At 37.5% G+C, this 23,799-nt stretch overlaps 1 long non-coding RNA gene across 3 annotated transcripts; it reads right to left on the bottom strand.

Moving 5' to 3' along the window:
- Positions 1 to 1,047: 1,047 nt before the first annotated feature.
- On the bottom strand, positions 1,048 to 23,543 carry LOC113953619. 3 transcript variants are annotated; one of them, XR_003529948.1, is made up of 4 exons: positions 23,487 to 23,543; positions 22,494 to 22,707; positions 3,767 to 3,941; positions 1,048 to 3,184 (listed from the first exon to the last, which is right to left on the bottom strand). It is a non-coding gene; the product is annotated as an uncharacterized LOC113953619 (long non-coding RNA). The 3 variants fall into 3 exon arrangements; XR_003529949.1 differs by lacking the exon at positions 22,494 to 22,707; XR_003529950.1 differs by lacking the exons at positions 22,494 to 22,707; positions 23,487 to 23,543 and adding an exon at positions 5,162 to 5,225.
- Positions 23,544 to 23,799: the final 256 nt, after the last annotated feature.

The raw sequence follows: 23,799 nt of genomic DNA, 5'->3' as shown, positions 1-23,799 counted from the left end.
CAACCAATGCTTTTCTCTCCTTGGAACTGGAATAGTATTAGGTTTCAGAATGCAAGAAGGTATTTTCAACAGAAAAACATTTTTAAGTTGTATTTTAAATAAAATATAGTCTATACATGACCAATACTTTTTCAAACTAGTAGTGATTACACAAATATGTCCTGCATAACACTTTTGCTCATCCTCAAAGTTCAGTATATTTCTTGCTTTTTATTTGCATGCAGTCTTTCTTCTAATTTGTGATTTACACAAACACAATGTAGTTTGGTGGTGATTAGATAGCTCAAAATATTAAAATAGCTTCCACAATTCTTTTGGAAAGATACATTTGTAAAATGAGGCTTGTAATACTTTTTAGCAATACTCTGTCGTATAGCCTCAATTTCCATATCAGGATGTCTTAGCTGTTTGTGTTCAGAAATTTTTTACTGTGCTGTAATCAGCAGTCTATATTTCACTTAAATACAGGCTTTGATAGGTTATTTTTGATATGCATTTGATAAGATTTCTTTTTGTAAGCAGGGTTTAAAGTTAATTTGTTATTGTCATGTTACAGAAGTAAGATCTGCATGTCCATGGTTCTAACAACTAAACAAAAGATACTATGTATTAAAATTTTGGATAAATATAATCCATGATTTCTGACCAAGAGTTTGGCATTTAGTTGCATGAATCAAAATAGGTATGTAAAAATTATGTCAGTTCCGTTATACAAAAAAGCTACACATTTTACAACAAATGCATTATTCTGTGTCTTTCCTCCCCTCACCTTCTTCCAATCATTTACTACTGGTGGCTTTAGTACTTTTATCTAAATTTTTCATGGAGCTTCACTATCTGAAGAACTAGAGGGAGCTGTCTGTCAGGACTGCTTTCTGTCAGGATGGCAATTTTCAGAACAGATCTAAAAGAACTAAACAAAACCCAAAGCAGACAGTGGATAACATATATCAGTCTTTGTTGCCATGAAGTATAAAAATTCATGTTAACTTCAAAGTATATGTTTTAAGAATGAAAGAGAAGTTAAGCATCTAATAAGGATTGCACTGCAATGGAATTTACCCAGTAATTTCTTCAACAAGCTTGCAAGGTTTTATCCTGTTGTAATACTTTCCTACTACTACTTTTTCAAGCAAGGAATTACTGTTATTACTACACAAACATTATGTACAAACTGCAAAGTAGTTTGGTTGTGGGACCAAACTATTCTCTTTGAGTATGAAGCATAATTTGGTTGTCAGGCTGAAGTCTAATGTATACTTACAGAGAAATAGAATTCTCCTAGTTTCACACATGTGCTGCAGAATTTTGACTTAAATCTAAGCAAATATCAAACTCTTTCTGAAAACATTTCTTTCAGGTGCACTGTTGCAGCAAGTTTTCAGGATTCTTTCAATTTATAAATCATTTTTGTTCCCACATTCTCTCACTCAGAGCTTGATCATTTTGTTTCTACCAGCAGTGAAGATTCTCTGGAAACTGTTCAGGCCCACATCATAAATCATGCCTGGAGGACGAACACCTGCCATGTGAAAGTCATTCACCTTTCACAGTGAAAGGATGTTATGCTTAGGAAGCTGCTGAATCACAAACATTTCCTACCTACCACATTAGCAGGTTGTTTGATATTCCATGTCTTCCTTTTGTTTCCTTACTGCACCCATTTGTCTGTCTTCTACTTGAGTGACAAGTCACTTGGCATGCATTCTATTTCCGGTGAGCATGACGGACTGTTCTCTGATCTCAAGAAACAATCACAAAACCTCATATTTTAGCACAGAAGCCCCTAATCAGGTCTCATGAGACTCTCTATTTCTATTTTCACAGCCTCTACCTTCCTTTCTACTCCTTTTTGCCCATCACTCAATATGTGAAAGAATGTAAATATAATGTTCTTTATTTCTGCATAAGAGAAGCAAGATACTGCTTCATCGCTGATTTAAGAGTTCTTAGCTGTATCATAAGGATATTGAATTTCTTTTCTTTGAAGCTGTCACTTAAACATGTTGTATAAGCCATTCATTTGGCAGCCTTTGGGCATGAAAATCGTAATGTTAGTGATGCAGTTTCAGATCCTTGGGGTAATACTAATTTGGAATAACACTTCAATAGATAAGGGGAATACAAACTCACATCATCAAGGGACATTTATGGAGGTTTCAGAGAAACTTCAGTTTCCTTGGCAGCTAGAAACTGCAGGAGAATTTAAACGACAACAGTTTACAAAAAAACAAGTCTGTGTTAATTTTCTATTTGACTTCTAATAATATTTTTTTACCTTCAGAATTGAAAATTCTCTGTTACCAAAAGCTTCTACTAGATTTATGACATTCTTGGGTTATTTTAACTTCTAGATAAAAAGTTGGGGGTTTTTTTTGGTTTCTTTTTTTTTTTTTTTCAGTAATCTTAGCCTTCCTCCTAAATCTTTATACTTGAAATGCTTTCTGTAATTTTTTATTTTTTCACTTACTTGCAAACCTTTAAAAATGTTCCAAATACCTTCCAGTTGAAAAGAATAAAAGAAGTTGAAATGAGGATGTCTCTTTTGACACTTTTCAGGTTTTTTTCATCATAAAATACACTCAATATGTGCAGGGAAGTGAAAGAACAAAATATTTGAGGATGAACTACATAATCTCTTTCAGTGAGACAGACAATTAATCTGGTTTCTGAGGTAAAAAGACTACTACCCGCACAGAATAAGCATTATTTATTTCAAATAAACCATGCACCACTTCACTCACAGATGCTTTGCAGCAGAAATGAAGCTAAAATCCAGTTTCATATGGTACTAGTGGTTACTTAAATCATTAGACCTCCCTTAAATTTGTTTTCCTCCTTAGCTTCCAGATAACCTTCCAAATTATAAGAGAAGAATTCACTTTTATTAAACAATCCTGCATCATCCTCTGAATACAACAAGGCAGTGTCTTGAATAAGAAAAAAGCATTGTGGGAGATTTGTTTAGTGATTTAGAGATCCATTCACAGGGGGACCGAATAAAATAATAAAATAAAAGTGGTAGAGAAAAACTTAATTCTGGCAGCATCTTTCCCTCTGTCAAGGTTCCCAGTCTGTGCAAGTTTCATGCTTCACACTAATGCAGGATTATTGTAAAATACTTGTTGCTGTCAAATTGTTACTCAATTCTTCTAGATTTGGAGGTGGTCATGGTTCTAGATACCTAAGAAAAGGAAATGCATATATATATATATATATATGTATATATTTGACGCTTTAAATTGAATTCTTGATTTGGCAGTGTAGTAGACTTCCATCTTTTTTGAGTAATGATTAGTCCAAGAGCCACGTAGAATTATCTAGCATACAGAAAGCTCTGAATTACCAGTTCTCTGTTCAGCTTATCTGTATAGGTGCTAAGAGAAACCATACCAGGACTTGGAACATCATCAGGTGCTCCATATACATCTCTCTTCAATAGTGTCTTAACTGTGATTTTACTATGATGATGACAAATCAAATCAATCAAATAAGGAAAAAAAATGCGATTGAGTCATCAGCTGACCCTTTTCTGACTCACTGGTGTGATACTTGCCCATGTGAGTGAGTTCCAGCAGGTGTATTTATGGCCTTTTTTAATGGCATATATAAACTACATTTGCTACTAGGAAAGCAACATTGTAGGCGTTGAAATTCATGATGATTATTTCTCTCTTAAGGTTTCTAAACTCTCTTAGCCTTCAGTTCCAGATTCTCAAAGCATGCAGTAATTCTCTGAAAATGAAACGTGATTTTCCTTGCTTACATGACAGAAAGGCAGTTTCTTGACCTAATGAAGATAAAATGTATAGGTTTTAGTTCCAGAAGAAGCACAAATTAGAAGACTAAATAAAATCATGTCTGTGTTGCATTTTGCTGTCTCTGTCCTGTAGGTGGAGATGTCTGCTGGTCCACAAAATTACTTGCTGGTGTCATTCTCCCTAATTTACAGAGAGGAAGAAAGAAAATATTATTGATTTAGCCTTGATCAGTCCAGTGACGAGCCTATGGAAGGGCTCTACAGAGAAGGTAATTGAGGAGACGGTGAACTGCAATAAGGAGTTATGAGCAGTCACCAGTGCCCCTGGGAGGGGAAACTGGATTTGTTATGGTTTTGCCTCATCAAAGATATACAAGTAACACCCCTCAGTGATGCTTCCCCCCCCCCCCCCCCACCGTGATACTGAAAAGCTCATGTGATTTATGTAAAATACAGAAAACATTTAATATTGCTAAATTTAAGTCTTCTGACTGTTGAACTTCTTATAGCACTTTCTTTCTTGGCCTGATTTTTGGGTAAAACCCAGTTCTTCAGAAATACTGATGTTTTCCAAATCTGTTAAAAGATATATGTGCATGGGTGTCGTAGTTTGAGACCCCCCAAAATCCAATTTCCAAGTCCAAGCTCCACTCCCACAATTTGGTTCAGTGTGAGAGGGTTTTCCAGACATACCACAAGACTCAGTATGGGGGGAAGGGAGTTATATTACAATTATTACTTAAATGAATACTATAATACATTATATACACAATCCTAACTATCACTCCTATGGTAAAGCAATATTTATGTTAGACCAAGTCCCTCCTCTCTCTCCAATAAAAGTTCAGACGGGAAGAAGGAAAGATTCTTTCCACTTTCAGGGCAACAGTGTCTCTCCTCTTCAATGCAGCAGTCATAGCTGGATTTGTCGTAGCTGGAAGATTTCTCTCTCCATTACAATACAAGGGGTCTTCTCTCACCCTCTTCGGCTCCAACCGAAGGTCTCTCTCCTGTGGGCCGCAAAGCAGGGACAAAACTCGCTTCACCACAATCATATCACGAAGTGCAGGGCATCTTTGTGAAAGTCCCTTCCTCAGGAGATTTAAGCTCCTCCTGAGTTAGAATGTTTAAGGCAGCTTTCAGTTCAGTCTTTGCCCCAAGTGTCCTGCCAGAGCTCCTTTGCTCTGTCTCAAACTGCCAGCGTGGCAGCAGGTGGGGGGGGGCAAGGCCACTTCCACTGCATTCCATCCAGCCCCTTCTGATCCAGCTTCAGAATGTCTCTGAGCTTCTTAGCTCCTCTCTCCAGTGCTGCTGCATTTCAGGACTCCCTTCAAATGGAAGTCCACTCCCTCCCTTTAAGAGGGGTCTCCAAGGGTTTTTTGGAAAGTAATTAAGTCTTACCCCAAAAACAGTCTCTGCTGAGTTTTCTTTGCTCTGTTGCAAGCTTTCCCTCCTGCAGGAACATCTCTGTGTCTCCCAGTCTGGCTATGTGCCATCTTGCTGCTTGCTATCTCTTTTGGGTCTCAGCCACAGTTCTCTGTTCAGTGCTGCTCCGCCACTGCTTTCAGTGTCTTCTGCTGCTGCTTATAGTGGAGAAACTCCCCCAGCCTTTGACGACGGCACCCGGTCCAGTTTTAACACTACACTGGGTCTCCCGTAGTCTCGGCTGGGGGCTGGAGGCCTTGGGCCCCAGTGGGGCTTGCTGGCCCCTATCTCCTTGTGGTCTCAGACCATGGCTGCCTCTCTTCCAACTACATCATCCTCCTTCTTTTCCGGTCTGGTGTGATATGTTTTAGTTTTGCAGGGGTGCTGATTGGGTCAACACCAAGAAACACCAACCCCCTGGAGTTAACCACTTTTCTAACTCCAGGGGAAAACGCTTTCCCAACCCAGGACAACGGGTGTTGGAACTATGTATTTGAAAAGTTTTTCCTCAAAGGCACCGTGAAAAAACAGACAGTTAGGAGGAGGAGTGCTCCAGTCAATTGAGTATGAAGGCTAAAGCTTACTTGCTTGGATTCCTACATATAGGTCAGCCTTTAAAACATCTGTGGACAACTCATTAAAATACATAATGCTTCCTAAAATGTCCCCTTAGAAGTTGTTTCCAATATTACATTTCTAGTTCTGGTACAAAACTGCCAATCTGATTAGCCTAGATTTGCAAGATACAGACACTGGAAAGGCAGTATTGGCAAACTATTTAATGTCAGTTTTAGATTTGACATAACTTACAAAAAATTCCTCTACTGCATAAGAGAATTAGGTTTATTTTGCTCTATGACTGTTTTATCTTTTATCTGTTCCAATGTAAATTGACATTACTTGTGGTTGTTATAATTTAAAATTATTAACATGATCATTCTCTCCATATATTTATAATCTTGTTTAATTAAAAAAATGTTTAGCCACTTTTTGAACCTGGTAAACCTTCGAAGCAGTGAAAACATGCTTATTTGGAAATATGTCATACTATTCCATAATAATATTTCATAAATTCACACAAACACACTTTTCCTTGAATCTCGGTTATATTCCCTAACATAATTAAATTAATATGTGTCCCAGAAAGCAAAAGGGGTATTTAATGTGCTTCAATTGCTCTGTCATAGGGACCTTTGGGCATGTCAACAAGAAAAAATAAGTTGTTAATTTTATGAATTGAAGATATTAAAAATAATAAATCTTGCATTGATGTATATATTTAAGATAATACAGCTTTTTTTATCTTTGTTAATTGAATGTAAATATAATGTATTCCAAATATTCTTTTATCTCAGTATCAGAGACCTCTGCCTTAACCATGAGGCAGACTGAGATTTTCTCAGAACCACCAAACTTTCCACCAGGGGAAGCAGAATTCTTTACAAATAAGAATTTTTCACTGATAACTGTGTCAAAAGACCCCATCAGGTTTAAATATAGAAACTATTAATGCCAACTCAGTTGTTCTCATTTCTACTCTGCTGAGTGAAGACAGATATACTGGGCTGTGGTGGCAGGGGACAAACCAGGACTTTGCAGGTCAGAGTTTGATGAAGGTACTCCAAAGTAAGTGGAGGGATGATGTGCACTAATCATCTGAGCCGCATCCTGGGCATGTTCTCCAGAGTCAGTTTTTCAGCAGACGTGGTGCTATGCAAACCCTCTGCTGTGATGGAGTTGTTCCAGCCCTAGGACAGAAACAGATGACCACCTGGGCACACTGCTGGGTCATGTTTCTTTCTAATATTTTGAAAAATATTTGACTTTTATATTTTTAATTCAAAATATTTATGTGAGGGGGTTTTATATTCAAACATTTAAAAGTTAGGGAATTTTTTCTGAAATATGCATATATATGTCTTCATTTTTGTTCATTACAAAATGAAATATAGAAAGCAGGAATTTCCAAAGAGAAAATATTTATGACTTGTTTAGCTAACCAGTTTCAAGAATTTCTTTAAAGTGTTTTTCAGTGTGGGATGCTCTGAGTTAACCTAATTATGCTAACAGTTATAGTTCTTCCCACCATAATTAAGGTGCAGATGGGTGAAACGTAATAACCGATATTATAAACATGACCTTTTTTATTACATGTTTAATTTGTTATAGGAATTACTGCTTCAAAACTACTGTATTTTGCTAATCCACATTCATGTTTCCATTTTCAAGTAAAAGCATCTGTTCTTGAAAATGGATATTGACCTTTACCTCATTTTGCATATTTTTTTTTTGTATTTTCCAGGCAGAAACCAAAGAATGTTTTATGTTATTAGGGAAATCATTGGATGTGTAGATGTGGTAAGAGCAGCAGTCGTATTTACTGTATACTGCGGTGTAAATGAACGTTGCATGTTCTGTCCTGGTGATAGAATCCCACATCTCATTTAAAGCCGGCACAGACTGTTTGAAGCTGTGTTACTGAACTGCAGTGCAGATGTAATTATCCCTTCTCTGAACTGTGTATGCTGTGCAGTTTCTCAGAGAAAGTACTTATGTTAGCATGTAGATGCCTTAGAGGAGCTGCAATTAACCTCACTTTTGATTCTGAAATATGAAAAAGGTTCCTAAACCACACTATCTCATAGAATATATTATTATCTTTTATGCAGATCAGTGTAAATAAGATCTTCTGATGCATAGGAAAAGAAGGTAGAAATAGAAGCATATCAGTGTTGGTTGAGTCCTGGATTGTGTCAAAATTTAGCCTTGAACACTGTGGGGTTTATTTTTCTTTCAGGTTGACAAACTGGTGGCCACTGCTTGATTGAGGCAGTCAGATTTAGCTCTGGTAGATTTCCCTCCTCCAGCAGGAGAATTATGGGATTGATCTGTATAATTTGAAGCATTACAGCTGTAACATTGTTGTTCTGTCCTGTACATACTTATTTTTCTAGACTGCTGTACTACTTTGGAGTACAGTAAGATTGATGTAGATATTCTTTCACTCATGTATTTTTCATACTGCTCAGCAAATATTTTGCAGGTTTCTGCTCAACTGGTACAATTTCTGTTTGCAGAAGAGAAAATGTCAGAAATATTATTAAGAATTCTGAATACTTTTATCTTTGCAAGATGCAGCTCATGATTTTACCTTAAAATGTAGAAGAAAAATAAGAAAAGATTTGGCTGTTAGTTATAGAAACATGCAAAGAAACTGCCGTGTTTGTCTGCTTTTATTTTGGTAATACAACGTATTTTGTCTGTTCATATTATGGCAATATAGTGTTTTTTACCATATTGTGGAATTACTGATGTTTGAACTGATATTGCTGATAAATGTCCTAAGTCACAGTAAAATCTCCTCACCTAAGCTATGATTAAGCAACATGGCTCACACTGAGAGGTGCTTTGCCTTAGGCTGGCACATTGCCTAAGATATACTAAACAACTTGTTCTAATCATATTTGTGTTTTCTGTTGCTCCACACTGTAATGGTATGGACTGTGTAGCATATGGTATTATAAATTCTCAGTTCTTGTACTGATCATTTAAGTTTTTGCTACAATTTAGACATACTCTCCTTGAATGAAATTTTTTTATTTTAAATAGTTTAAAGGATAGCTATTTCCATTCTCATGCCTGGCAACTTGTAAACTGCAGTCTTGTAAACTGCATGCTTATTTTAGTACTTCTCATAATTACAGCGCTCCAAAATATGTTGCTTAATTGTGTTTTTTTTTTTCCTCCTTGAAAGTTTGCAGACAATGGAGATTGTGTATTTTTAATCTAGCTATCTTCAGTGACTTAAATGAATTAAAATCCACAGCCATCATGGCTGGACCTTCCTTGCTACTCATGAGGCAAATGCTAGAGAAGACAGGAAGGGACTTCCTGGAAACTTTCTGAAAATGCTGGAAGTTTGTGTGTCTAACAAAGAACAGCTAAAATATGTCCTGATGCTGGATCGACTTTATTTGCTGAAGTGCTGCTATGGTCTACTGAAGGTAATGAAGTGCTAAAAGGGAATAACCACTTCTCCAAAGGATACAAATAAACTGTTATTGAATATGTTATCTAGGGCAGACATCATCTTTGATATTCTTGCCTTCAGAAATCTGTAGGAGCTGAAGGGCCTGAATTGATATCTGTCAGACTAAAGATGCATTCACTGATGCATACAACAGATTTGTTGTTGCTTTGCAGACCATTACGGTGCCTAAAGGTGACTTGCAACCCTGTCAGGGCTTTATACAAAAAAAATTAGAGGGGTCTTCTGTGTAGAAATGTTTAGATGAGCTTAGCAGAGGGCTTTGAAAGACTTAATATGCCTGAATTTACAATAACTCTGTTGCCAGAGAAGTTTGGTCTCACTAGGTCAACTGTATTTCAACCCCTGTGGTTTCCTTGAACATTTATCTTCCTGTCTTATCTGCATATTGTGGTCTTCTCATTCTAAATGTGAACTCTGAGTTCAGAAACTAAATTTATCTTCATGTTTCTTTCCTTATAGATGAAATTGCACAAAAGACTAGCTTGCTTTATATAACAATAAAATAAAGGAATAAAAAACTGAAGTTTTTTGTTATGAGGAAATGGCTGCATAGAGCAAATGTTAAACAAGAGTCATGTATTAATGACAGCATATATTGACTGCTATATATAAAACAAAATACATGTCATTAATTTATATAATTTCATATCAACACTCTTTTATGTCATTAAAAATCTACTTGAAATTTAAGATTCTTAATCTAAATTTATTCTTGTGGCAAGCTTTCCTCACTTAGATAATGACAGTTAAACATTCTTGGCACTCATCATTATTGTGACTTTGAAATACCTTTTTTTTCTTAAATCTGACAGAAAGTAACCCAGGACTTTACAGAAAAATAAGAAAAAATAGTGACAGAAACAACTCAATAAAGATGAAACAAATTGTTATCATTTTGCTTTCATGTAGTTGACAAAGAGACTTTGGGGTGAATAACTATTTGTGTTAAATTGACATAGATAAATTTTTTTACTTTAAAAAAAAAAATAAAAATTGAGTATTGACCACAGACCACAATCAACCATACTAATCATCAGTTTTAAATAGATGTGTTTAATAGATTTAGTCCTGTCCTTTACTTAATTTATTATATAATTAAACATACATAACACTTTCTTTGTTAATCATGAAAAATTAGTACTGGGCAAACTATTATTTTTACAGAAGGAAAAGTGACATGGGCTCAAACTCCTCTCAAATGCATAAAATTACCAAATACAAACCCCCTTAAACTACCTTAAAACCTTCCTGCCCTCCCACTCACCAAAAGAGTTTGTATATAAAGCATATCTTATGCAAAGTTTACATTTTATGTACTGATTTTACTACACATGATTTCATTCAGTACAGTGATGTATGTTCAAAACAGATACCTTTGTGATTTAAGAAACTTAGCACTAAAGAATTCTGAGAAAACTATTGTCTAAACCCTTGAGATCTGAACATACTCTTAGACAATGACTTGTGTGAAAGCAGACAATATAGTAATGGAAAACATTTAAGTATTATTGTCATATGTTATGTCTACATACATATATATATACAGCTGACTACATCAAAAGTAGCCTAGTGATGGTAGTTCATCCAACACAACTCTGATGAAGCCTTTGAACCTTACTTTATTCCTCAGAAAATGTTAATTCTTAACAACCATTTCCCTTCTCCCTCAAGTTTGCCCACCTGTGCTCATGTTAACCCTGATATGGTGCAAATGTGGTGCCTTGGATCAGGCAGAGCTGTGTGAGCATAAACTGGGAGAAGGCTCTTTGAGGGTGCCTAACCCTGACCCACTGACTTGACTTCCCAGCTTTGCCCAGGATCTGTCTCATCACCAAGTGCCTGCCTGGCACTTGTTGGTCCTGCTGGCAGTCCCTGGCTGCTGTCACTGCTCCCTGCTGTCCCCTGTCCCTGGGCTCTGTGGGGCTTACTATGTTCTCCTCCCTTCTTCTCTGCCACCCTCAGCACCTGCTCCACAGCCCCAGCACAGCTGCATCCTCCTGGTGCTTCCTCATCACTTGTTCACTAAAGGCCACTTTTCTCATATAATATACTACATCTGTGTTTCAAAGCTTGTTACCATGTTCCAGTTTATTTCCAGATCCTACTTAAGATTAGTTTTGATTAATGTTGTTGTTCAAAACATGGCTGCAGACTAGAAGAGTTTGATCAGAGCAGGGACATCAGGTTAGTGCCTTTTGCTTTTCTGCCTTACCTCATATTTACTGACCTCCAATGTTATTTTTGTGACTGATCATATGTACCAAACTATAAACTTTCTTTTACTTCTGTTGTAAAATCCTGAGACACAATATGCTTTTATTTGTGTATATCCACTGCTCTATCGTTATCATTATCATCTTTATTCTGTTTGTATTTTGAAAAGAATACTGATGAAAAATAGTATGTGGCTCTGTAATTTCAGACAGATTTTAATTCACGTGTAGAAGGACATAAATGAAAATTCACCTCTTAGCCTGATAATGAAGTTCTACTAACACCATTTTATACTATATATATACACTAAGAAAAATTCATTATTTTTTTCCTAATCTATTTTAAAAATTAGAAAATAAGATTTTGTTTCTACGACAGCTCTCTTTTTGCACGAGATATGGTAGAAATTAGTAATCTTGAAACTAATAGTTGGCCAATTTTTCAATTACTATGGTGAATTTGCCAGAAATACTCTGTTTTAATCTACATCCCATTTTTTCCTGAGTAAAAAAATACTGAAATGACTCTTATTAAGCTCATACTTGCAATAGCATATTAGAATCATAGAATCATAGAATAGATTGGGTTGGAAAAGACCTCCAAGATCATCAAGTCCAACCCCTGATCCAACTCCAATTACTATATCATGGCACTAAGGGCCATGTCCAATCTCTTTTTAAAAACCTCCAGGGATGGTGAATCCACCACCTGTCTGGGTAGGCCGTTCCAATGCCTGATAACCCTCTCTGTAAAGAATTTCTTCCTAACATCTAACCTAAACCTCCCCTGGCAGAGCTTGAGCCCATGTCCCCTTATCCTATTGTTGGTTGCCTGGGAGAAGAGACCAACCCCTACCTGGCTATAACCTCCCTTCAGGTAGTTGAAGAGAGTGATGAGGTCGCCTCTAAGCCTTCTCTTCTCCAGACTAAACAACCCCAGCTCCCTCAGCCTCTCCTTATAGGACTTGTGCCCAAGTCCCTTCACCAGCCTCGTTGCTCTTCTCTGGACCCGCTCCAGCACCTCAATATCCTTCCTGAACTGAGGGGCCCAGAGCTGAACACAATACTCAAGGTGTGGCCTCACCAATGCAGAGTACAGGGGAAGGATCACTTCCCTGCTCCTGCTGGCCACACCATTCTTGATGCAGGCCAGGATACCATTGGCCTTCTTGGCCACCTGGGCACACTGCTGGCTCATGTTCAGCCTCCTGTCGATCAGCACCCCCAGGTCCCTTTCCACCTGGCTGCTCTCCAACCACTCTGTCCCCAGCCTGTAGCACTGCATGGGGTTGTTGTGGCCAAAGTGCAGGACCCGGCACTTGGCCTTGTTGAACTTCATTCCACTGGAATCAGCCCATCTCTCCAGTCTATCCAGATCCCTCTGCAGAGCCCTCCTGCCTTCTGGCAGGTCAACACTCCCTCCCAACTTGGTGTCATCTGCAAATTTGCTGATGATGGACTCAATCCCCTCATCTAAATCATCGATAAAGATGTTAAAAAGGACTGGGCCCAGCACTGACCCCTGGGGAACACCACTGGTGACCGGCTGCCAACTGGATGCAGCTCCGTTCACCAGCGCTCTCTGGGCCCGGCCCTCCAGCCAGTTCCTGACCCAGCACTGAGTGCCCCTGTCCAAGCCATGGGCTACCAGCTTTTCCAGGAGTATGCTATGGGAGACAGTGTCAAAGGCTTTGCTGAAGTCCAGATAGACCACATCCCCAGCCTTTCCCTCATCCACCAGGTGGGTCACCTGATTGTAAAAGGAGATCAGGTTGGTCAAACAGGATCTGCCCTTCCTAAACCCATGTTGGCTGGGTCTGATCCCTTGTCCATCCTGTAGCTGCTGTGTGATTTCACACATTATAATCTGCTCCATAACTCTACCAGGCACCGAGGTCAGGCTGACAGGCCTGTAGTTACCAGGATCAGCCTTGCAGCCTTTTTTTTTTTTTGCAACTAATTGAAACATTTAAATAATTTCTTTTTAGAACAAAGAAAAAAAAAGTACTATACATAAAAGTCAGTGCCTTTAGAGAATGAAATTCAAAGGAACAGAATGAAACGCAGAGTGCTTTGGTTGTGATTTACTCTTGAAGTCAAATTGCATACTTGAGTCTGATGTGTACTTATGATTTTGAAATCCCTGGAGAATTTTGAGAGAGTTTGCTGGTATGGAAGATTTTGAGGGAGTGAGCTGCGGAGGATGTAATCAACCCAATCCTGTCCAGTTTGCATGGTTGGTTGTGGGACCCATCAAGCCAAATTGAAGGATAAAATGGCAGCCTGAGTATACCCACTCAGAAAATAATTGGCAAAGAGATGTTAGGACATCTGTTGATGTAGGATTTTTAACTTAGTGGCAAAACGTTCCTTCCTCAGAAGCATAAATCTGTTGAGAAAATTTCTTTAGAAGTGAAAAATTATTTTTAGTGGAAGACTTAAATAGGAGGTAAGTAGATAACCATGAATCTGGAGGCAAGTTCAAGAGGAATGAAAAACAATAGTGAAGGACTAGGAAGGATTTGAGTCAAATATATTATTGCAGAAGTGTATCATATGTACAGTTAAATTACTGAGTTTCAGATAAAATCAATCTCTACAGGGAATCAATACTATAGAAATAGCAGATGTGCTAGTTTTTTTGAAGACTGGTACGTGGTAAACTGGGCAATGATTATGTCTGTCCTTCAGCTTTTCCTGCTAGTTGAGCATTACCTGAAAGACATTTTCCTATACAGGGAATCTAAATAGCACTGAAATTTACACTTTATTTGCATGCAACATCATGATAAAACAAAAACAAGCTGCAAAATTCTAGGGTGTCACTCTCAGATGTCTAAAAGGGATAGAAAATGTCTTACCCACCTACTGAATGACAATGCAGGTGCTATTCCTGGGAAATGATAGGAGCTAGACCAGTTGAAGAGCTATAGTCAGGCAGAACCTGAAAGATCCTGGAAGAAGTCATGACCCTTGTGTGTATACTTTAGAAGAAAATGAATCATAGAATAGGTTGGAAAAGATCCATAAGATCATCAAGTCCAATCATTAACTTAGCACCATTGTGTTCACCACCAAACCATGTCCCTCAGCACCGCATGTACATATTTTTTAAATACTTCCAGGGATGGTGACTCCACCATTTCCCCAGGCAGCCTGGTGCCAATGCTTGACCACTTATTCAATGAAAAAAATTTGCCAGTGTCCAATCTAAACCTTCCCAGCACAAACTGAGGTGGTTTTCTCTTGTCTTATCACTTATAACATGAGAGCAGACACTGGGCCTCACGTTGCTGCACCCTCCTGTCAGGTAGTTCTAGAGAGTGAAAAGGTCCCCCCCCCACCCCGAATCTCCTTTTCTCCAAACTGAACACCTGTAGCTCCCTCAGCTGCTCCTCATAAGGCTTGTGCTCCAGAAGTTTCACCAGCTTTTTTAGGTGATCCAGAAGCTGGCCAAATGCATTCAACCACTTAATATTTCCTAGAGTAATATCTTTCTTTCATTTAGAATGGATTTTATTTAACTTTTCTATATCTATTTCCTTTCTTTAGCTTCTCAATATCCAAAAGAGTTGTTTCTAAAGAGAAGGTATTTTTCCAACAGTTATTTTTAATGGAACTTTAAAGAGTTATTTTAAAGCATTTTTCACCCTTGCTGTTATGATTAATTCAGTGGTTCATAATTCACTCGTGTTCCCTATTCTTTCCTCTTTTCCAAAATTAATTCCTCACAAATGTGTAAAATTGACTTTTTTTCCATTGAACAAACTAAACAGTGGTTCCATTTTGGTATGTTTTGGCAGGCCAAAGATCAAGGTGGAGTAAATAGGAGAGTCAGGAGAATTAAACTCCCTCACATTTTTTTAAAATTACTACATAGCAAAGTAAAACGCACTTGAGACAGATTAGACACTGCAAATGAAGAAGCATCTCTATTTGTTCAGTGCTGTGAAAGTGCTATCCTGACAATTGGGCAGTCTTGATAGCTATAGATAAGCCTGAACTATCATAAAAGACTTTTGCCACTGCACGTTTTTGTGAAGAGTTTACAAAAAAGCTCCTGAATTTGTTGTACAGTATTTCTTCTTCCTGTAACCTCACAGCACTTGATTTTATCTATGTGAGACACTTATTTCAAAGCTCAGGAAGTAGGGATTGAAAGGCTAGGTTGTTAAAGAGTTTTAGAATACATACCTAGCACAAGATAAGCAATTGCTGTATTTATAGTTTCATTTGTCAGTTACTAAAATTCTAACTTAGGATCATTTTTTCCCTTTATCACTATATTCTACAAGAAAAAACTCAGAATTCTCTCTATGAATTGCTCTGTCTCCTATAGAGGATGCTTATATCAAAAACATCTAGGGACTTTGTGTTTCTTTGTTGCTGTTTTTGTTGGGTCTTGTTATTTGTTTGCTTGTGTTTGTTTTTTTTTTATTTTAGTTTTGTTGCTTTTTTCTTTTTATGGCTGTAACTCTTTTTCTGTTCATACTGTGTTAGACAACTCTGCAAGTCTCAGACTCAATATGCAAGACCTAAAAAGGCAGTGAATATAAGAAAATAGAAGATGGGTCTATAAATGATAGGAATCTGTACAAAGGTAGATAGCTGGGCTCTCTGCATAGGAGGAGCAGCAACTGTGTTTGACTTGCACCCTCTTAAAGTATGAAGATAAAGTGGGTGTTTAGAACCAGCAAAAAAAATAACTGAATTTCTGATACAACACACCCGAGACTGGCTCCTGGGCCTTCATAATTATGTAATTAGATATTTAATACACAATGTTTCACCAAAATTTGGCTCAATACTATTTGGTCATACACAAACCAAAAACCATTTTCTAATACCCTACGATAAGTTCAAGATCTGTTGTGAAAGATAAAATTATAATACATGAAGGCAGAGTGCTTGCTATCCATGCAGCTAAAATCTTTCCAGGTTGTAAAATAAGCTTGTAACTCAATTGTTGATGCTTGTTCCAAAAGTTTTCTCGAAGATATGTGTAGTTTTCAGTGATAACTTTAGAGTTGGAAGACACATTCATAATAACAGGTGCTTTTTTGAGAGGGTGTCCTGGTTTCAGCAAGGACAGAAGTAATCTTTTCCTGGTAGCCGGTCCAATGCTATGTTTTGGATTCAGTGTGAGAATGATGTTGATAACACAATGATGTCGAATTGTTTAATGGTGTCTAATCTTATTTATAGATCAGAAATTTTCATCCAGCTGTTAAGGGAACAGAAAAATACAAAATGAAGTACTTTGCAGAAATCTTATTGTACCAAAGAGCTAGATAGCTGGCTTTCTTTCTCCCCTTATTTAAAAATGGAGTAATTTTGCATATATGTGGAGCATAAATAAGGGTTCAGGAACATCTGTGTGCTATTCCAAGCTTTGCCTCTGAAGCATAACAAGTCTTGATCAACTTTCTTAAGTAAAAAGACGTTCCATTTCAGAAATCTCATACCTCAAGTATGTAAATGCCTAATTAACAGTATAAATTTACATGGGAAGTATCAGACATTTTACTTACATAAGATTTTTTCCCCCAGATGCTGGGCACTGGTAAATTTTGACTTTAACTTCTCTACGGTTATCTTTTCTTCTTTCTGTTTAAAGCTAGGATAATAGAATTTGACCTTCTGTCTCAAAGAATATGAGACAGATGGCCTTAATGAAATGCAGCTTTCATCATACTGTGAAAATGTAGTGCTAGGTAAGATCAAAGAATTTACTGCAGTACACTATTAGCAAAATCCTGTCTGTCCTAAGTTAGTAATGAACTAAGAGAATGACAAAATCTAATCCAGGTGAATGAACACTGACATTTAAATTCAGTATCATTAGTTGATTTTCCATCAAGAACCATATAAAAACCACACCTCACTAGAAAACCTACCAAAAATTCATAGTGCTTCTGTGTCATATCAGAGAAGCAATGAGACTTGTAATCTTACTTGTGAGTAGTCTCAATAGTAAATGGTAATACAGATTCTTCCCATTTGGTTCTCATGGTTAATATAAGCTAGTGGGTACAATATCTTCTGATTATTTTATACTAATCCCTCAGTTATTCTCATTTCCAACCTGTATTTTTTCTGATTTTTACTTAATTGTGTGGTGTTTCCTTTCTGCTTTGCAAAGCAGTGCCTATATTCTATACTTAATCTTCTTTTCCAAGTTCCATACTCCAGCCCATTGTACTGGAAATATTGCTGTCTTGTACTCTTCCTTTCTCCAGGATCCTCATATCCATCTTGGCTTATTTACTGACTTTATTACTCCAGCTATTTCTTCCAGTTTGCTTGCCTAGACATTTAATTCCCATACTTGCTTTCAACATCTCATCGTCGTATGTTCTTGAAAATTCTGTTGTTTGAATCTGCTTCTTCTGTGCTCAATTACACAATAATGAACTGCCTTTTAGCCAAACTACCTTAAACCTTCTTCTGTATTTTCAAAATTGTGTTCCCCTTACCGATTTCAACTTTAAAAGATACTTTGTGTAATATTTTCTCTCTCTAACATGCTCTCATTTTATGAAGCATACAGCAAATGGTAGAGGGACTGGTTTTTCTGCTCATGTGCAGGAATAAACTTATTCCAGTTCAACATGGAGTCAGCACTGCATGAAAACTTCAGCTTTGGTTCAATATATCTGAGCTGCTTTGAGGAGCTGTTATGTGTGTGGTCGGGCCATCTGTAGAAGCTATGAGAGGAGGAACATTTTCAGAGTAAACAAATCTCAGAAATTTTATTTTTGGACAAGTTAGACAACCAGGAAGACAATACCATGGAAGAGTGTTAAGATTACCCATATACAGTAAAAGATATTTAAATTTTCACATCTTAATAAGAAATTTGAAAGCTCTGAAAAGAGTATTTAAAACTGTTCAGAGAGAATATCAGCAGATTTTCTTTTTAAGGGTCAAATCTGTGCCTCTCTCATTAGTCTTATCTTCAGGAGTGGTTAAAAAAATACTTTCAAGATCACAGAACAAAGTTTTGAGGAAGAGGAAACCAACTGAAAATTTTTATGTTAAACTAAAGATGTTGGAATACTTTAACCAAGAAGTAGAGCAGAAATGACTGTGGGATGATATTGCACTCTCTGAATCTCAATTTTTTTTTCTTTTATTAGAAGTTTATATCTTGTAAAACTGATAGCTTCAAATCTGTTAGAATTTTGCCAAAGGGCAGCTCCGAGCCATCTTTAAATGGCCTCCAAGCCTCAGACCCTAATGTGAGTTCCTGCATCTACTATAGTGTGACAAAAACTGTTGCCTGGGGAACACCTACAGCAAGATGTTTTTGCATGGCTGCCCATATGTTCATGTGTATACATGCCTGACTGTTCTTAAATGGATCTTATCTCCTGATCAGTTTTGCTCAGTTTTAAGGTATGAACCATCTGTGTGCAGCCAAGTCACAAGCCTTAATTGCAAACTAGAAGTGCTGTACAGATTAGCAGAAAAACTTAACAGATTTTTATTGTCTTGGTTCCATTTCAAGATGAATCAATTTCTGGATATAGAATTTAGTTGTAATTATTCTGGTATGAGATGTAATCTCAGTATTTCACAATGGAAGGTGGAGATCACTACTAATGAGACAAAAAATCCTTTGCCAGCCAACAAAATTGTTCAATCTTGTTGTAATAAAGGGAATTTTATAGTATTAAAATTAATGAGGTCATTTATTCAGTTGAACTAAGTGGAATTCCCTGAATACCTATAAAAGCACTTTTCAAAAGGACAACTAAAAGTTTGGTTATTTGTCCCTATAACTGTAGATACCTGACTGCCATGGATGACAGCATGTTGGATAGTTTTAACAGATACAGTTAATTTTTAAAAAGGATTCTACAGTGATACTTTTTAATTTAGCGAAGTTTTCTCAAAATCCAATTCTATTCCATTACCAAGAAGTAATTGGTAATTTTAACATATTTTTCGTGTTATGGCTTTGAATATATATCAGCACATAGTCAATGCATTTAGAAAAAGCTTACATCTATGTAAAGAAAAGGGATAAAATATGTATAGTTCAATTAATGAAAATATAGTTCCAGAAGAAGAGTAGTTTGAAATATAGAGCAGAACACACTGTGTAACAGAGAGAGAGGAGCATTTGAGTTTTTCCATGATGGGCAATGCATACTTCTGATTATTGAGGTTAGAGGAAATAGGAAACTTCAGAAGGGATGTTATTGAGTTTACTGAAGGTGAAGAAATAGTATTCTGGTAGCTTATATGGACTTGTAGGAAAAGTGTTTGCAAGAAAAAATTTTATTTACAAGAACCTCAATAAACAGCATTTTTCTAGCCCATAAATTTGGGCAGTTTTTAAATTTATTTATTTTTTTAGCCTTAATAAATGACAGTTTGCCTAGACCAGGGAACTAGAGAGGTTGTTTTTTTTTGTTTGTTTGTTTCACTGGAGAGACTTATTTTTTCGCAAGTGATTTGTTGTTGTTTTTTTTTAATCCTAGGTTTTATGATTTATGGCTTGTTTGGAGGCTTGAAATAAGTATTTTGAAACAGGGAGATAGAGCCAGTGAAATGACCTATCCGTTTCTAAGGCACAAATATCTTCACTGAGAAATTGCAATTAGATAAAGAAAAGAGATTCCTGTCTCAATTTCAAGAAAAATAATAAAGTAAAGTAATCCAGGAGAAGTTTGTTTAATAGGTGAGTTAAGAAATTTTACCTTCAAATGGGAGAGATTGATCCAGCTCCACCGTGTAATCTAGATTATGCAATTGGTGCAAAGTACAATTTAAGGAGAGAAAGCACCATCTAGGAAGATGTGATTTATATTAACAGCTTCACACTTCAGATTGGCATTGCCTTTTTCATGTATTTTCTTTGAATATAAGTGCTTGTGTTAATTGCAATGGCTTTTCTGCAAAGAAAAAAAAAGGGGGTATTGCTATTTCTAGATTGTCAGAGGAAATTCTATTAAATGCTTCCTCAGCATCAGGACACTCAATACATCAGAGGTCAGAAAGTCTATTTGAGTGGCTGTGTATCTAATGAAAGTGTTGTGATGAACAATTGCTCCGTAAATCTTTTACCAACCACATACATCAGCACAAAAGAAGAAAAAAACAACAAAGAAAAGTATTTGTCAAGTGAAAGTGGTGTGGGCTTCCAGCTGAGAACTGATGATTACAGGTGACATGCTGTGCTCTGCAAGTGGGAATGGGAGATGTTATTGTGCAACTGAAGTATCATTTTTTACACTATGTTATGGCTTACAACTGCCCATTTTCTCAAAAAAAAAAAAAAGGCACAAACCCCCCAAACTCCAAAATGAAATAAGCAAGCCCGAAAATCAATTAGAAGAGCAGTTATCTTCTTTGTACTTTTGTACTGTTGGTATATTTAGGGAAGAAAAAGATGATTTTAAAACAAAGTCTAGTTCTTTGTGTCTTTGCAGTCAACAACTTTATTTTCCCGCTTTAATATCAGTCTCTGTCTCATTGTTTTCTTTTTTTCCAGTAATTAACAACTGTAAATTTGTATTATTTTCTGGCAAAAGTGGAAAGAAGGAACAAGGAAATGTAGTGGTATAGGAATGACTTTCATTTACCCTATTTTTGAAGATAAATTTGCAAGTTAAGGTCTGCAAAGTATTGCTGCCCCTATCAAACCTGTAAGTCTGTGGTTGTTTTCTTTGGCTGAACGCTGGGTGTCTACTGAGCCTGTGCCCAGTTCCTCCAGGGAGGAGGAGGAGGGGGGGAAGAGGGGAAAGAAGGAAAGGGAAAAAAAAACTACTCCAGGGCTGCTAAGAAAATTATTTATACTTATACAAAGATAGATAAACACTATAAGCAATATGCATACAAAGAAGAACTTAAAATATTAAGATAGTTCTCACACAACCGATGTTTCTTCTTCCCCCCTGAAGGAACTGTCCCGAAACTGCCTCACTCAGTGCCTAGAAGAGAAGAGAGAGCTCTCTTCCTTCTATCTATATATCTGGGCTGACGTAACATAGTACGGAGTATCCTGTTCCTCCCGGGAAAGGAAAGTATTATTTAACTGTACAAACCTACTACAAAGTCACAAGGCAAGTCATTAAAAAAGGAGGGTGTCTTAGAAAATAGGAAGGAAACAGGAAGTCTTCAGAGAATGTGCATCAATTCACTGAGATCACATATACAGTAATAGAGTGGTTGTGATGAGTTTCACAAGGTTTATTTACAGTACTTTAGTAATGGTCACTGAGTCTTTCGCATCTCTCACACAAGCCTAGCTATAATTCAATGGTTTATCTTTCTGGAGAGATTAGTTTAGATGAGAGGAAGGGGTGACTATGCACTAATGGATTTCCAAACCTCAGAGACTGTAAATTTAGAAATTACTTTGCTTCCGGTAGGAAAAAGTATTTCAGAAAGTATTTCAGAATGTTATGGGGGAGTGAGAGCGGGGTTTGTGCTATTCTTTTTAGTTTACAAGCAACAAATGAATGGCTGCACCATAACTGATTGCTGGAGCTTTTATAAAAAGTGATTGCATTGCAAATCCGGCTTCCCAGAATTAAGATAATTCTTATGATAATTAAGACTTTACTAATGCATCAGGCTTATAGAGAATAGTTTTAGAGGAACTGAAATGGAACCATAGTGGTTCTAAAGGGAGTGCTTGCTGTGGGCAATTTTTTTATCTCAGGTCAGCAGTTACAGCACTACAGCATCTGACATCTGCACCTGCTCCCCAAGAAGAATTATTAAAATGGCAGAAGGAACTTTTAGATGATTCTTTCTGTATTATTTTGTTATGTCAGCTCTGAAATTTAGCAAATATCTTTTGTTGCCCTAGCAAACAAAACTGTTTTCAATGAGATCTTTCGACCTGAGTGAAATTTGTAGTAGGCTCTCTGAATCCAGCTGATAAACTAAATATGTATGCCTGAGTTGTAAACCAGATCTATTTAAACATTTTTTCTGATGGTGGATGATGATAATTTGAGATCAGGTTTGTTGACTGCAGGGTTGTTTTCATAGTGTAAGTAAGTACAAAGCAGTGAACGTACCGTACCTTTATAAGGAAGATAGCTCCAAAGCAGGTATTTTGAAGACTAATGCTGAAATCAGATGAGCAGTTTTGATGGAATTTTTTATTGGGCAGTTCCTCTTAAGTCAATGGGATTTGAAGTAATCCAGAAGTCAGCTAGATCCAACTTCTAGTATTCACAGTGGTTTTGTATTTCTATGAGCATTGGGGGAGGATTTATGGATTAAGTACTCCAACACTGAAAGATGAAAGAAAAAAATCCATCAAAAAAGATTACAAATTTTCAGTATTAATCCTTGCACAATTAAAATATATGGAAGTGCATTGAAATAATTTTAAATGAAGGTGTTAGAGAGGGAAAAGTGATGGAAAGATTAAAAACAGTGCTACTCTTTTAGTCAGCTTATTTTGAGTTTTTCTGATTAGGCATGTCTTGTTTGACTGTGTAACACCAAATATTGTCAGAATATTCATAGCAAGAGACCTTATTTGTAACTGCAACAGAATTATTTTTGATGATGCCTACATCTAGCGGCAGGGGTGCCCCCCCAGGAACCGTACTGGGCTGTGGGGGTTCCCCCCCTCGGGCGGTACTGGGCTGTGGGGTTCCCCCACTCGGGCCCGTGTGACCCAGGGCTGCCCGTGGGTCCACCCCCTCCCCAACAGGGGAAAGGAGAGTGGGAGCTTCACCGGCATAGTTTTGCACCCTCATGGGAGAGGAGAGGGGAAGCCTTGGAGCACACAGAGGTTTGCCGGTCTGATTTGGGTGAGGGGAAGGGTGTCAGGTGGGCCGTGGCAGTCCTCGGACTGGCAGGAGGGCAGGCGGGGCAGCCCTGTATGAAGTGTCACAGGGAAGCGGTGCGTGGGAAGATATGAGGTAACACAGTGGGGGGAGGATAAGGTCAGGGTGGATAATGGGTTCTTCTGGGGGTTGGGGGTCTCAGCCGGGCTAGGGCCTTGAGAAGTACCTGAGCCTCGGGTGAGTACAGAGGCTGGAATGATTTGTTTTTGGCTCACCTGCAGTTACTGTCCAGGTTTGGTATGTTCTGAATATATTTGTTGCTTCCTGAAAGGGTGGTCAGGACAAAAGGATGTTCCTGAGTATTTCCCTGGGATTAAATATAGATGGGGGGCAGAAAAGGAGTGAAAGACTTGCCCTAACCATTTTAATGGGAAAGAAGCCTGTGTACCCCTATGCGGTTGCAAGCTACGCTGGCGATGGTACATGCCTTTGGCAGGGTTGCCCATGCCAGACAGGTCAAAACCATAGGGTCTGATACAATATATCCATGGGCAGGATGAGCTCGCTAACCTTCTGGCAGTCATCCTT

The sequence above is a fragment of the Corapipo altera genome, unplaced genomic scaffold (genome assembly GCF_003945725.1).
Source record: "Corapipo altera isolate COAL_440 unplaced genomic scaffold, ASM394572v1 61281, whole genome shotgun sequence".
Lineage (NCBI taxonomy): Eukaryota > Metazoa > Chordata > Aves > Passeriformes > Pipridae > Corapipo > Corapipo altera.
Note: the sequence above shows the minus strand (reverse complement) of the source record. Positions and strands in the feature narration are given on the sequence as shown.